This window comes from Narcine bancroftii, chromosome 2 (genome assembly GCF_036971445.1).
Source record: "Narcine bancroftii isolate sNarBan1 chromosome 2, sNarBan1.hap1, whole genome shotgun sequence".
NCBI lineage: Eukaryota > Metazoa > Chordata > Chondrichthyes > Torpediniformes > Narcinidae > Narcine > Narcine bancroftii.
Window position 1 is genome coordinate 193,838,999 of NC_091470.1, and position 14,146 is coordinate 193,853,144.

At 50.1% G+C, this 14,146-nt stretch overlaps 1 protein-coding gene across 3 annotated transcripts in view; it reads right to left on the minus strand.

The window, feature by feature from the left end:
* LOC138754872 (polyamine-transporting ATPase 13A3-like) overlaps positions 1–6,135 on the minus strand; it is a 51,723-nt gene extending 45,588 nt beyond the window's left edge. The window contains exon 1 of one of the 3 annotated variants that reach the window (XM_069919798.1): positions 5,719–6,135. The gene's annotated coding sequence lies outside the window, so the exon portion shown is untranslated. The remainder of the gene's footprint in view (positions 1–5,718) is intronic. The other 2 variants (XM_069919797.1, XM_069919799.1) reach the window with 2 other exon arrangements.
* Positions 6,136–14,146: the final 8,011 nt, after the last annotated feature.

Genomic DNA, 14,146 nt, shown 5'->3' on the forward strand with positions numbered 1-14,146 from the left:
CATAAAGTTCAGGACACCAGAATTATACAGAATGGAAGCAGCAGCCCAATACGCCCGTACCGACCTAGTTGTTGGATTCAAGGGGATATGGCGTGCAAGAAGGGCTCCCAAAGGGCTGCGGGTGCTGAAGGTGAGTCAGAGGTTTGGATCTGGAGCTCGGGTTGCCGATAGATTGAACAAGAGTCTGTGTGGCTTTGGGAGCGCTGGAGGCAAATCCACGGACACTCAGTGTCTCCAAAGGGACTCTCTTGCTTCTCTTAGTGTAAGGGGCGCCAGGCAACAGGCGTCTGCCTTGCGGCAGGCAGAAATAACGTTTATCGTGTATTATTATGTGACAATAAAAGGAACCTGGAACCTCGTCTACCCCATCATCTGGAATTAGTTCATATCCCTCCAAACCTTTCCCAGCCATGTCCCTTTCTAAATGTTACAACCTTAGCCACCACTCTCTGTGTACCCATCGTCCAGGTGAACCTTTCCAGCATAATCACGTGGTAATCACAACTACACGTGCTGGTCCTGGCGTGACGAGGCAAAACACAGAAGTCTGCAGGTGCTGTGATTGTTGTAAAACACACAGAAACACTGGAGGAACTCAGCTGGTCTCACAGAATCCATAGGGGGTAAAGATACATCACTGACATTTCGGGCCCAAGCCTTTCTTCTTCACTGGAGGTTGTAAAATTGTCACGTACATCCCCAAATCTGTTCGCCAACAAGCATGGCCAATCCCTACTTCACCACCCTGTCGAATTCTGTTGCCACATCTGGGGAACTATTACATTTTGTGTGGTAATTCATGACGATAAATGAATCTTTACTTCAGCCAGGTGAATCATAAATCTATGATTCCACCCAATTAATTGCAATGGGCCACTATTACTCAAACCCAACACCATTTCCTCCGCTCTCCTGGGAGATTGGGTGGAATTCCCTGCATTTCTTCCTGAACTAGATGGCTTGGTTGAAGGCAAGGACTGCGGGCGCTGGAATCTTGAAATACATAGGTCTGGTAGAATCCGTGGAGACAAATGGAGAGTAAAAAAAAAGCTGGAGGAATAGCCGGTCTTGCAGTGTACACAGGAATTAAGATATAGTGTTTCAGGCCTGAACCATTCAAAAGGAGAGTCAATGTTTCGGGTCACAACTCTTTCTTGAGATAGAAAGGAGCCCAACTCGAAATGTTGACCGTTTAATTCTACCGAGGATGCTACCTGGCCTGCTGAGTTCCTCAAATCCGTTTTTTTTTAATTAGCAGGAAAGACCTCCTTCCCCAGGTGCTTTTTAAATGCACTAAATTAGAGCTGGCAAGTTTATACAGCTAATGTAGGATAAATAAAAGGCCCCAGGGCAAAGGTCGAGGGGGAAGGTACTTAAGCAGAACTATAATCCAAGAACCAGTCCGTATTGCAAGAGGGGAGGGAAAATACAGGAACTGAATAATCAGTGGAGAGAATGAGTACCATAAGAATTAGGAAGATCAGAATTCTGGGAGGAAGCAAGGAGGGATGACAGGGGTCAGGGTGAAGAGAACATGGGACCGGAGGGGGGAAGGGGATGGAGATAAGGTCACCTACCGAGATCATGGATGGGACCAGGAGGACAGGGATCAAGGAAGGGGAATGGGAATTGCAGAAAATGGGCATTAGTGAATGGGAGGGCAGGAAGATCAGTGAGGAGAGGGAGAAGGAGTTTGGGTTGGCGGGTAGACCAGCTACGGTGAAACCATGCAAGGGGGTTGGCAATGCGAGGGAGACACGAGGGGGAGGGAAGACCAAGATGAGAGGGGAGGGAAGGATTTAAGACTGGGCCCAAGGTGGGGGGGGGGGCAAGGTGGAGGGCGTCCTAAGACTGGGGCGAAGGTGGAGGGGGTCCGAAGACAGGGGACAAGGTGGGGGGGGGGGGTCGCCTGAGACCGGGCCCGTGGGGGGGGGGTCGCCTGAGACCGGGCCCGTGGGGGGGGGGTCGCCTGAGACCGGGCCCGTGGGGGGGGGGTCGCCTGAGACCGGGCCCGTGGGGGGGGGGGTCGCCTGAGACCGGGCCCGTGGGGGGGGGGTCGCCTGAGACCGGGCCCGTGGGGGGGGGGTCGCCTGAGACCGGGCCCGTGGGGGGGGGATCGCCTGAGACCGGGCCCGTGGGGGGGGGGGGGGGGTCGCCTGAGACCGGGCCCGTGGGGGGGGGGGGGGGGGTCGCCTGAGACCGGGCCCGTGGGGGGGGGGGGGGGGGGGGGGTCGCCTGAGACCGGGCCCGTGGGGGGGGGGGGGGGGTCGCCTGAGACCGGGCCCGTGGGGGTCGCCTGAGACCGGGCCCGTGGGGGTCGCCTGAGACCGGGCCCGTGGGGGTCGCCTGAGACCGGGCCCGTGGGGGTCGCCTGAGCCCGGGCCCGTGGGGGTCGCCTGAGACCGGGCCCGTGGGGGTCGCCTGAGACCGGGCCCGTGGGGGTCGCCTGAGACCGGGCCCGTGGGGGTCGCCTGAGACCGGGCCCGTGGGGGTCGCCTGAGACCGGGCCCGTGGGGTTCGCCTGAGACCAGGCCCGTGGGGGTCGCCTGAGACCGGGCCCGTGGGGGTCGCCTGAGACCGGGCCCGTGGGGGTCGCCTGAGACCGGGCCCGTGGGGGTCGCCTGAGACCGGGCCCGTGGGGGTCGCCTGAGACCGGGCCCGTGGGGGTCGCCTGAGACCGGGCCCGTGGGGGTCGCCTGAGACCGGGCCCGTGGGGGGGGGGGGGGGGGTCGCCTGAGACCGGGCCCGTGGGGGGGGGGGGGGTCGCCTGAGACCGGGCCCGTGGGGGGGGGGGGGTCGCCTGAGTCCGGGCCCGTGGGGGGGGGGGGGGGGGGGGTCGCCTGAGACCGGGCCCGTGGGGGGGGGGGGGGGAGTCGCCTGAGACCGGGCACGGGGGGGGGTCGCCTGAGACCGGGCCCGGGGGGGGGTCGCCTGAGAACGGGCCCGGGGGGGGGGGGTCGCCTGAGAACGGGCCCGGGGGGGGGGTCGCCTGAGAACGGGCCCGTGGGGGGTCGCCTGAGAACGGGCCCGTGGGGGGGTCGCCTGAGAACGGGCCCGTGGGGGGTCGCCTGAGAACTGGCCCGTGGGGGGTCGCCTGAGAACGGGCCCGTGGGGGGTCGCCTGAGAACGGGCCCGTGGGGGGTCGCCTGAGAACGGGCCCGTGGGGGGTCGCCTGAGAACGGGCCCGTGGGGGGTCTCCTGAGAACGGGCCCGTGGGGGGTCGCCTGAGAACGGGCCCGTGGGGGGTCGCCTGAGAACTGGTCCGTGGAGGGTCGCCTGAGAACGGGCCCGTGGGGGGTCGCCTGAGAACGGGCCCGTGGGGGGTCGCCTGAGAACGGGCCCGTGGGGGGTCGCCTGAGAACGGGCCCGTGGGGGGTCGCCTGAGAACTGGTCCGTGGGGGGTCGCCTGAGAACTGGCCCGTTGAGGGTCGCCTGAGAACGGGTCCGTGGGGGGGGTTCGCCTGAGACCGGGGCCAAAGGTGGGGGGGGGGGGTCGCCTGAGACCCAGCCCAAGGTGGGGGTGTCACCTGAGACCCAGCTCAGAGGGGGTGTCACCTGAGACCCAGTTCAAGGAGGGGGTGTCACCTGAGACCCAACTCAAGGAGGGGGTGTCACCTGAGACCCAGCTCAAGGAGGGGGTGTCACCTGAGACCCAGCTCAAGGAGGGGGTGTCACCTGAGACCCAGCTCAAGGAGGGGGTGTGACCTGAGACCCAGCTCAAGGAGGGGGTGTGACCTGAGACCCAGCTCAAGGAGGAGGTGTCACCTGAGACCCAGCCCAAGGTGGGGGTGTCATCTGAGACCCTGCCCAAGGTGGGGGTGTCACCTGAGACGCGGCCCAAGGTGGAGGGGGGTCAGCTGAGACCGGGCCCAAGGTGCGGGGTTGGGGTTATCTAAGACTGGGCCCAAGATGGGGGGGGGGGTCAGCTGAGACCGGGCCTGTGGGGGGCGGGGTCTAAAGCCAGGCCCAAGGAGGGGGGGAGTCTAAGACCGGGCCCAAGGAGGGGGGGAGTCTAAGACCGGGCCCAAGGAGGGGGGGGGGGGGTCTAAGACCGGGCCCAAGGAGGGGGGGGGGGTCTAAGACCGGGCCCAAGGAGGGGGGGGGGGTCTAAGACCGGGCCCAAGGAGGGGGGGGGGGTCTAAGACCGGGCCCAAGGAGGGGGGGGGGGTCTAAGACCGGGCCCAAGGAGGGGGGGGGGGTCTAAGACCGGGCCCAAGGAGGGGGGGGTCTAAGACCGGGCCGAAGGAGGAGGGGTCTGACCGGGCCCAAGGAGGGGGGGGGTCTAAGGATGGGGGGTTTAAGGCCGAGACGGGTGGAGGGGGGGTGTTTTGGACCTGGGGGGGGAGCGTGTTTTGGACCTGGGGGGGAGCGTGTTTTGGACCTGGGGGGGAGCGTGTTTTGGACCTGGGGGGGAGCGTGTTTTGGACCTGGGGGGGAGCGTGTTTTGGACCTGGGGGGGAGCGTGTTTTGGACCTGGGGGGGAGCGTGTTTTGGACCTGGGGGGGAGCGTGTTTTGGACCTGGGGGGGAGCGTGTTTTGGACCTGGGGGGGAGCGTGTTTTGGACCTGGGGGGGAGCGTGTTTTGGACCGGGGGGGGAGCGTGTTTTGGACCGGGGGGGAGCGTGTTTTGGACCGGGGGGGGAGCGTGTTTTGGACCGGGGGGGAGCGTGTTTTGGACCGGGGGGGAGCGTGTTTTGGACCGGGGGGGAGCGTGTTTTGGACCGGGGGGGAACGTGTTTTGGACCGGGGGGGAACGTGTTTTGGACCGGGGGGGAACGTGTTTTGGACCGGGGGGGAACGTGTTTTGGACCGGGGGGGAACGTGTTTTGGACCGGGGGGGAACGTGTTTTGGACCGGGGGGGAGGGTGTTCTGGACCGGGGGGAGGGTGTTTTGGACCGGGGGGAGGGTGTTTTGGACCGGGGGGAGGGTGTTTTGGACCGGGGGGAGGGTGTTTTGGACCGGGGGGAGGGTGTTTTGGACCGGGGGGAGGGTGTTTTGGACCGGGGGGAGGGTGTTTTGGACCGGGGGGAGGGTGTTTTGGACCGGGGGGAGGGTGTTTTGGACCGGGGGGAGGGTGTTTTGGACCGGGGGGAGGGTGTTTTGGACCGGGGGGAGGGTGTTTTGGACCGGGGGGAGGGTGTTTTGGACGGGGGGGGGGAGGGTTTGGACCGGGGGGGGGGGGGTGTTTTGGACCGGGGGGGGTTGTTTTGGACTGGGGGGGGGTGTTTTGGACCGGGGGGGTGTTTTGGACGGGGGGTGTGTTTTGGACGGGGGGGTGTGTTTTGGACCGGGGGGGTGTGTTTTGGACCGGGGGGGTGTGTTTTGGACCGGGGGGGTGTGTTTTGGACCGGGGGGGTGTGTTTTGGACCGGGGGGGTGTGTTTTGGACCGGGGGGGTGTGTTTTGGAGCGGGGGGAGTGTGTTTTGGAGCGGGGGGGGTGTTTTGGAGCGGGGGGGGGTGTTTTGGACCGGGGGGGGGTGTTTTGGACCGGGGGGGGTGTTTTGGACCGGGGGGGGGTGTTTTGGACCGGGGGGGGGTGTTTTGGACCGGGGGGGGTGTTTTGGACCGGGGTGGGTGTTTTGGACCGGGGGGGTGTTTTGGACCGGGGGGGGTGTTTTGGACCGGGGGGGGGGGTGTTTTGGACCGGGGGGGGTGTTTTGGACCGGGGGGGGTGTTTTGGACCGGGGGGGGGGGGTTTGGGGGGACTGGGGCCTCACCTGGTCGAAGCTCCACATCACATGACATTGACGGGCCCACACGGCGCCGCTGGCTCCTCTCAGCCTCGCTCCCTCCCTCCCGGGCTCGGCTTCGGTCACGCTCCTCAGGCCTCGGCCCTTCCCGCTTTTCAGGCCTCGGCCCTCCCCGCTTCTCAGGCCTCGGGTCTCCGACCCGCCTTTCTCGGTTGAATGGAGTCGGGAGCGCGAGACGCAGTCCGCCGTGCGCCACAATGTGTCCCGCCCACTAAGACTGGCCCGCCAATACTTGGTGTCCCTCCCACTGATAACAGTACTTCAACCAATGAGGTTCCGCTGACTGGTGTCAATCTTCACCTGACGTCCCGCCCATTGGCAATTAATAACCTTCCTCTTACTGATGACAGCCCTCTAACCAATGACAACACGCCCGCTGACGATGATCCTCCAATCCATAGTGTCTAACCCACTGATGACAGCTCTTCAAGCAATGAAGTTCCGCTTACTGATGACGCAGCGCCCTCTGTTGATTACCCGCCAATCAACGGCAAGTCCCTCCCACCCTACCCAGGCCTCTCCCCACCCACGCAATGAGACCATGAAGAGGCCATTCAGCCCATCCTCAGTAACCTTCCCTGTATCTCCTCCTCTCCCAGCACCTTTAATCCCCACTCTATCCCCGGACCAGCCTTAACCCAGATACCCAGCCATGGTGATATGACTTCTCATTCTTTTTATTATCATACAATTGTACATGTTTAACAAAATAAAACGGCCTTCATCGGTCCTCAGTGTACATTTATAGACGTAGCACACATATTTACAAGCAATTTGCAGTTCCTAATTAAAATAAATATTGTTAACTATTCATAGAGTCTTGTAGAGTGAGTTGTGTGAACGACCTTTGATCGTTCAGCTTTCTCACTGCCTGTGGGAAGAAGCTGTTCCTTCGCCTGGTGGTTCTGGCTCGCAATCAGAATCAGAATCAGAATTGAATGTCCTCAACAAGTCATGAAATTCATTGATTTGCGCAGCCTCATAGAACAAACATTTATATAAACCACCGTACAACAATAAATAAATATAGTGCACAAAAAGTGAGGGCAGGTCTGGGGCTCGTTGTCCGTTCAGGAATCTGATGGCGGAGGGGAAGAAACTGTTCTTGTGCCACTGTCTTTGGGCTCCTGGACCTCCTTCCCGATAGTAACAAAGTGAAGAGGGCACATCCTAGGTGGTGGGTAGGGATTCTTTAAGGATAGAGGCTGCTTTCTTAAAACACCATCTCATGAAAAAAATTGGGGATTATGATGGACAACAAGATGAACACAAACATAATTTCAGATCCGCTGTATGACGTAGGAAGTTGGAGAAACATTAAATTCATTGAATTTAGTGTGGTGGCCTGCAATTGCGGAGATTGGGCCAGCACATCGCGCGGCAGCAGATGCGGACAGAGATCGCTAAAGTGACTCCCAGGACAATGAACCGGCAGGGGTAGAAGCTGGGGCAGTATCAGACCAACAGCCCTGAAATGGCATTGGTCAAGCTGCCCACCAGCAGAAACAGGCTGGGGAAGAAGGGCCTTCATATGCATGTTTGTTCCCGCCCACTATTGTTATTCATATGGATGACTCAGTCAATCAGCAAAAACAGCAGGAATGAACAGTATTAAAAGGAGCTTTTCCAACCCTAATAAAGGAGTGAGCATCACCAACATCGAAGTACTCGAGCTGGCAGAGTCCACAAGCATCGAATCCATGCTGCTGAAGATCCAACTGCGCTGGGTGGGTCACGTCTCCAGAATGGAGGACCATCGCCTTCCCAAGATCGTGTTCTATGGCGAGCTCTCCACTGGCCACCGAGACAGAGGTGCACCAAAGAAGAGGTACAAGGACTGCTTAAAGAAATCTCTTGATGCCTGCCACGGCTGATATCGCCTCCAACCGTGCATCTTGGCGCCTCACAGTTCGACGGGCAGCAACCTCCTTTGAAGAAGACCGCAGAGCCCACCTCACTGACAAAAGACAAAGGAGGAAAAACCCAACACCCAACCCCAACCAACCAATTTTCCCTTGCAACCGCTGCAACTGTGCCTGCCTGTCCCACATTGGACTTGTCAGTCACCAACGAGCCTGCAACAGACGTGGACATACCCCTCCATAAATCTTCGTCCGTGAAGCCAAGCCAAAGAAAGAGAAGAAAGGAGTGAGCTTAACCTGGCAAACAACGGTTGGCTGCAATTGGTGACCCCGATGGTTCAGAAGGAATCTAAACCTAGCGATGGAGAACGAAGCAGCAGTCAGCGCAGTCGGCCTGAAGCTCCTGATCTTCTGGACAGTTCAACCCGGCGAGTGGTTCGACCATGCGAAGGCTCAGTTCCAGATCTAGGGCATCACAGCAGAGACCACCCATGTGGTCAGTGCCCTGGATCCACAGACTGCAGACAGAGTGGCCAACTTTATCCACACTCCACCATCGGAAGGCACTTACACTGCCTTCAAAGAGCTATTAACCGAGACCTTCGGACTCTCGCGGCGAGAGCGAGCAGCAAGTTTGCTCCACCTGGATGGGCTTGGAGACAGATCCCCGTTGGTACTCATCAATGAGATGCGGGCCCTACTGGGAGATAAGCAACCCGGCATCATGTTCAAGCAGGCATTCCTGGAACAGATGCCTGAAGACATCCAACTGCTCCTGGCAGATTCGAATTTCACCGAACCCCAGAAAGTCGCAGCACAGGCAGACATTCTGTGGAAACAGAAATAGAAGTGCTCGGCTACCGTGGGGCTCGTAAAGAAGTCCCGCAATCAGAATAGAGCAGTCCCAAGCAAGGAACACCTCGACACAGAGGCAGACCACAAAAGACTTTGGGTACTATACCTATGGACACTATAGACTGTAACGCCGGTTCTGGGTATGGGGGTCTTGTGGTGGACCACAAGAGATCGGCTGGCACATTGTGCAGCAGCAGACGCGGACAGAGATCGCTAAAGTGACTCCCAGGACAATGAACCGGCGGGAGTAGAAGTTGGGACAGCATCAGACCAACAGCCCTAAAATGGCGTTGGTCAAGCTGCCCAGCTAACTCAGCAGAAACAGACTGGGGAAGAAGGGCACTGATATGCATGGATGTTCCTGTCCGCTATTGTTATTCATATGACTGACTCAGACAATCAGCAAAAACCCAATTAACCTACATCCCCAGGTACGTTTCGAACAGTGGAGCCCCAGGGAAAACCCACACTGACTCAGGGAGAGCGTACAAAATCCTTTCAGACAGTGGCAGATTTGAACCCAGGTCCCGGTCGCTGGCGCTGTAACACCAACAGTCCCACCCAGAACTCACCATCTGATGCCTCTCGTGTCAGTGTCCAACAATAGTCGACTGGCATCGATGGGTTTCAGTTACCCTGATCCCGCTTTTCCATAGTCACAATGTCCTGGTGAAACCTTTCACCGTGATCGTCACTGACGGGACTGAGATCAGCCGGGTAGACGTCCAAGGGCAAATGCAGAAAATGAATTTTCATCGACACGTTGCCTTTCATGGTTTTGTCTGCTTGAAGTAGACTTAAAATGTGACAGGGAATCCCAAAACTAGATTATATCTAAAAAAAAGTACATGATAGGAAAACTTTAAGGTGATTTTCGTGACCAAAATCCATAAAATACACCCAAGTGTTCAGGAAGCAAAATCTTTGTTGTCCATGGTTATTTGACCCAAGCTCCATCATGGGAAGATGGAAAAAAAGGCTCAAGGCCTCCTTTTTTTTTAATTTTTTTTATTTTTCACACTATAAACTATATTGACCAAGATGCATACAGACATTTTTCTTCTTAATTATATACAGTGTCGTTTTCTCCCCCTTTTTCCCCCTCCCTTCCCTCCCTCCCTCACTCCCTTCTCCATTTATTTAAAGTTCAATCTATAAGATACATTAAACCCGTTAAACAGTGTTTTCACTTAATAAAAATAAACAAGAAATTTTACTGAGTCAGTTCTTTTCCTTATCTTCTCCTTCTATCATTTTAGGTGGTGGAAGTCCATAGTAGGATTTCTCTATTGTATTTCATGTATGGCTCCCATATTTGTTCGAATATTGTGATGTTATTTCTTAAATTATATGTTATTTTTTCTAATGGAATACATTTATTCATTTCTATATACCATTGTTGTATTCTCAAGTTGTCTTCTAATTTCCAGGTTGACATAATACATTTTTTTGCTACAGCTCGGGCTATCATAACAAATCTTTTTTGTGCTCCATCCAAATCGAGTCCAAATTCTTTGTTTCTTATATTACTTAGGAGTAAGATCTCTGGGTTTTTTGGTATATTGCTTTTTGTGATTTTATTTAATATCTGGTTTAGATCTTCCCAAAATTTTTCCACTTTCTCACATGTCCAAATTGCATGAATTGTTGTTCCCGTTTCCTTTTTACAGCGAAAACATCTGTCTGATACTGTTGGGTCCCATTTATTTAACTTTTGAGGTGTGATGTATAGCCTGTGTATCCAGTTATATTGTATCATGCGTAACCTTGTGTTTATTGTATTTCTCATAGTTCCGGAGCATAGCTTCTCCCATGTTTCATTCTTTATCTTTATGTTTAGATCTTCTTCCCATTTTTGTTTAGGTTTACCGTTTGTTTCCTCGTTCTCATTTTCTTGCAGTTTGATGTAAATGTTTGTTATAAATTTTTAAATTATCATTGTGTCTGTAATCACATATTCAAAATTGCTTCCTTCTGGTAACCTCAGACTTTCCCAATTTGACCTTCAAGTAGGTTTTCAGCTGGTGGTATGCAAACATTGTGTCGTGAGTTATATTATATTTATCCTTCATTTGTTCAAAGGATAATAATTTATTTCCCGAAAAACAATTTTTTATTCTTTTGATCCCTTTTCTCTCCCATTCTCTAAAGGAAAGGTTATCTATTGTGAAAGGGATTAGTTGATTTTGTGTCAATATTAGTTTTGTAGTTGGTAATTTGTCTTATTCCTTTCTACATGAATCTTCTTCCAAATGTTGAGCAGATTATGCAATATCGGTGAATTCCTACGTTGCACCAATTTTTCATCCCATTTATATAGTATATGTTCAGGTATCTTCTCCCCTATTTTATCTAGTTCTAATCTGGTCCAATCTGGTTTTTCCCTTGTTTGATAAAAATCTGATAGGTATCTTAATTGTGCGGCTCTATAATAATTCTTAAAGTTTGGTAGTTGTAAGCCTCCTTGTTTGTACCATTCTGTTAATTTATCTAGTGCTATCCTCGGTTTCCCCCCTTTCCATAAGAATTTCCTTATATTTTCTTTAACTCCTTGAAGAATTTCTCTGTTAGGTGAATTGGTAATGACTTATACAATTGGTATTGTATCCTTGGGAAAATGTTCATTTTAATACAGTTTATCCTTCCTATCAGTGTCAGTGGTAAGTCTTTCCAATGCTCTAAGTTGTCTTGTAATTTTTTCATTAATGGATGATAATTTAGTTTATATAGATGGCCGAGATTTTTATTTAGTTGTATACCTAGGTATCGCATTGCTTGTGTTTGCCATCTAAATGGTGATTCTTTCTTAAACTTTGTGAAATCCGCATTATTCATTGGCATTGCTTCACTTTTATTTACGTTGATCTTGTACCCGATACTTCTCCATATTCCTTCAATTTCCTATGTAATTCTTTTATTGATATTTCTGGTTCTGTTAAGTATATTATAATGTAATCTGCAAATAAACTGATTTTATATTCCTTCTCTTTTATTTTTATCCCTCTTATTTTATTTTCTGTTCTTATCAATTCTGCTAGTGGTTCTATAGCTAACGCGAACAATAAAGGTGATAGTGGGCATCCCTGCCGTGTTGATCTGCTTAAGTTAAATTGTTTTGATATATATCCATTTACTGTCACTTTCGCCAATGGCCCCTTATATAATGCTTTAATCCAATTAATATATTTCTCTGGTAGGCTGAATTTTTGTAGTACTTTGAATAAATAATTCCATTCTACTCTGTCAAAGGCCTTCTCTGCGTCTAAAGCAACTGCTACTGTTGGAGTTTTATTTCCTTCTACTGCATGAATTAAGTTAATAAATTTACAGATATTGTCCGTTGTTTGTCTTTTTTTAATAAATCCAGTTTGGTCTAGATTTACTATTTTTGGTACATAGTCAGCCAATCTGTTTGCTAATATTTTAGCTATTATCTTATCATCTGTGTTAAGTAGAGATATTGGTCTATATGACACTGGTGCTAGTGGATCTTTCCCTGTCTTTGGTATTACTGTAATTATTGCTGTTTTGCATGAATCTGGTATGTTTTGTGTTTTATCAATCTGGTTGATTACTTCCAGAAGGGGAGGAATTAATAAGTCTTTAAATGTTTTATAGAATTCTATTGGGAATCCATCCTCTCCTGGTGTTTTATTGTTCGGTAGTTTTTTTAATATCTCCTGTAATTCTTCTATTTCAAATGGTTTTATTAATTTATTTTGCTCCTCTGTTTGTAATTTCGGTAGTTCAATTTTAGTTAGAAATTCATCTATTTTGTCTTCTTTCCCTTCGTTTTCAGTTTGATATAGTTGCTCGTAGAATTCCCTGAAGTTTTCATTGATTTCCGTTGGATTATATGTAATTTGTTTATCCTTTATCCTTAATGCCAATACCATTCTTTTAGTTTGTTCTGTCTTAAACTGCCACGCTTGAATTTTTTTGCATTTTTTCTCCTAGCTCATAATATTTCTGTTTTGTCTTCATTATGTTCTTCTCCACCTTATATGTTTGTAGTGTTTCATATTTTGTTTTTTTGTCTGCCAATTCTCTTCTTTTAGTTGTATCTTCCTTTATTGCTAATTCTTTTTCTATATTTATTTGCCTTTCCAACTGTTCTGTTTTCTGATTGTAGTCCTTCTTCATCTTAGTTACATAACTTATTTGCCCTCTGATGAACGCTTTCATTGCGTCCCATAGTATAAACTTATCTTTCACTGATTCCGTATTTATTTCAAAGTACATTTTAATTTGTCGTTCAATTAATTCTCTAAAATCCTGTCTTTGGGGGGCGTGGCAAGATGGCGTAGGGAGCGGACGTGCCTTCCCGGTCTCCCCCAGGCAGTTATATAAATACCCGTTTTAAGAATATTTCTTTTCTGTTAAAAGTCTTTGTTTTGTTTATCAATTGTTTTTAGTTTAAAATGGCAACAAAGATTAAGGAAAATAGAATTCAAATACAGAACAAAACTACACTCTCCGACTTTGGAAGAAACTCGGCCTACTTGCCCAGACAGAACCACGGAGTCAAGGCTGGAATCTTCTTAAGAACGGAGCTCATTAATTGGACTGTCGGATAAGCTGGCCTTGGACACTCCTCTGAAAGATGGTGATGAATATTGATTTGAAATGTTTTATGAAGATAAATTGCAGTAATTGGCATTGGTTGCCCGAGAGTTTTAAAAATCCAGATAACATTAAAGTTTATTAGTGATTTTTTTTGGATGGAATATCGGAAGGATGAACTTATTATCTATAAATACAGAACAAAATTACATTCTTTGACTTTGGAAGAAATTTGACCTATTTGCCCAGACAGAGCCGGAGTTGGTGCTGGAATTTTCTCAAGAACAGAACTTATTAAAGTTGATTTCGGACTCCTTTTTGAAAGATGGCGACGAATGTTGATTTGAAATATTTTCTGAAGATAAACATATATATGGAACTCCTTGACCTGCAATAAGGTTTATCAGTGATTTTTTTTTGGATGGAATATTGGAAGAGTGAATTTATTATCTGTGAGTATGCATACATTGCAAACAGATTTTAATAGTTTGGAAAAGGTTTTTTTTAAACTAAACAACAAGATCAGTTTAATATTGAGAAAATTGGAAAAAACGGAAACTTTATTAAATTTGGAAACTCAGTGGAAAGAAACTATGAACAAGATTGATGATTTATAAAATTAAAGTTGAAGGAGCAATGTCCAAGAAGAGTTAAAAATTTTGAATAAGTTTTTCTTGAAAATAAACAATAATTTCAACTTAACATTGAGAAGATTGACAAAGTGGAAAATTTGATATTAAATTGGGAAACATAGAAGAAAGAACTTATGAATAACATTGATGCTTTAGAAGATCAAGACCGAAGGAATTATGTTCAAGAAAATTTTAAAAGATTTGAAAAACTTTTTTTGAAAGTAAGCTACAAATTCAACTTGAGACTGAGAAGAATGGAAGATTCGGTGTTGAACTGGGATGTTCAGAGGTGTTTTAATTCAGTGGATGAAATTCAGGAAGACTTGAAAAAAAAATTTAAAAGAAAAAGCTTTTATTGATTGTAAACAATGTTTAACTCAGTGTTGGGAGGGTGGAAAGGGTGCAAAATTTAATATCAAGTTTGGATTTTCAAAAAAAAGAGTTTATGAATAAGATTGGTTAAATTGATGGACCGGGGTTTTA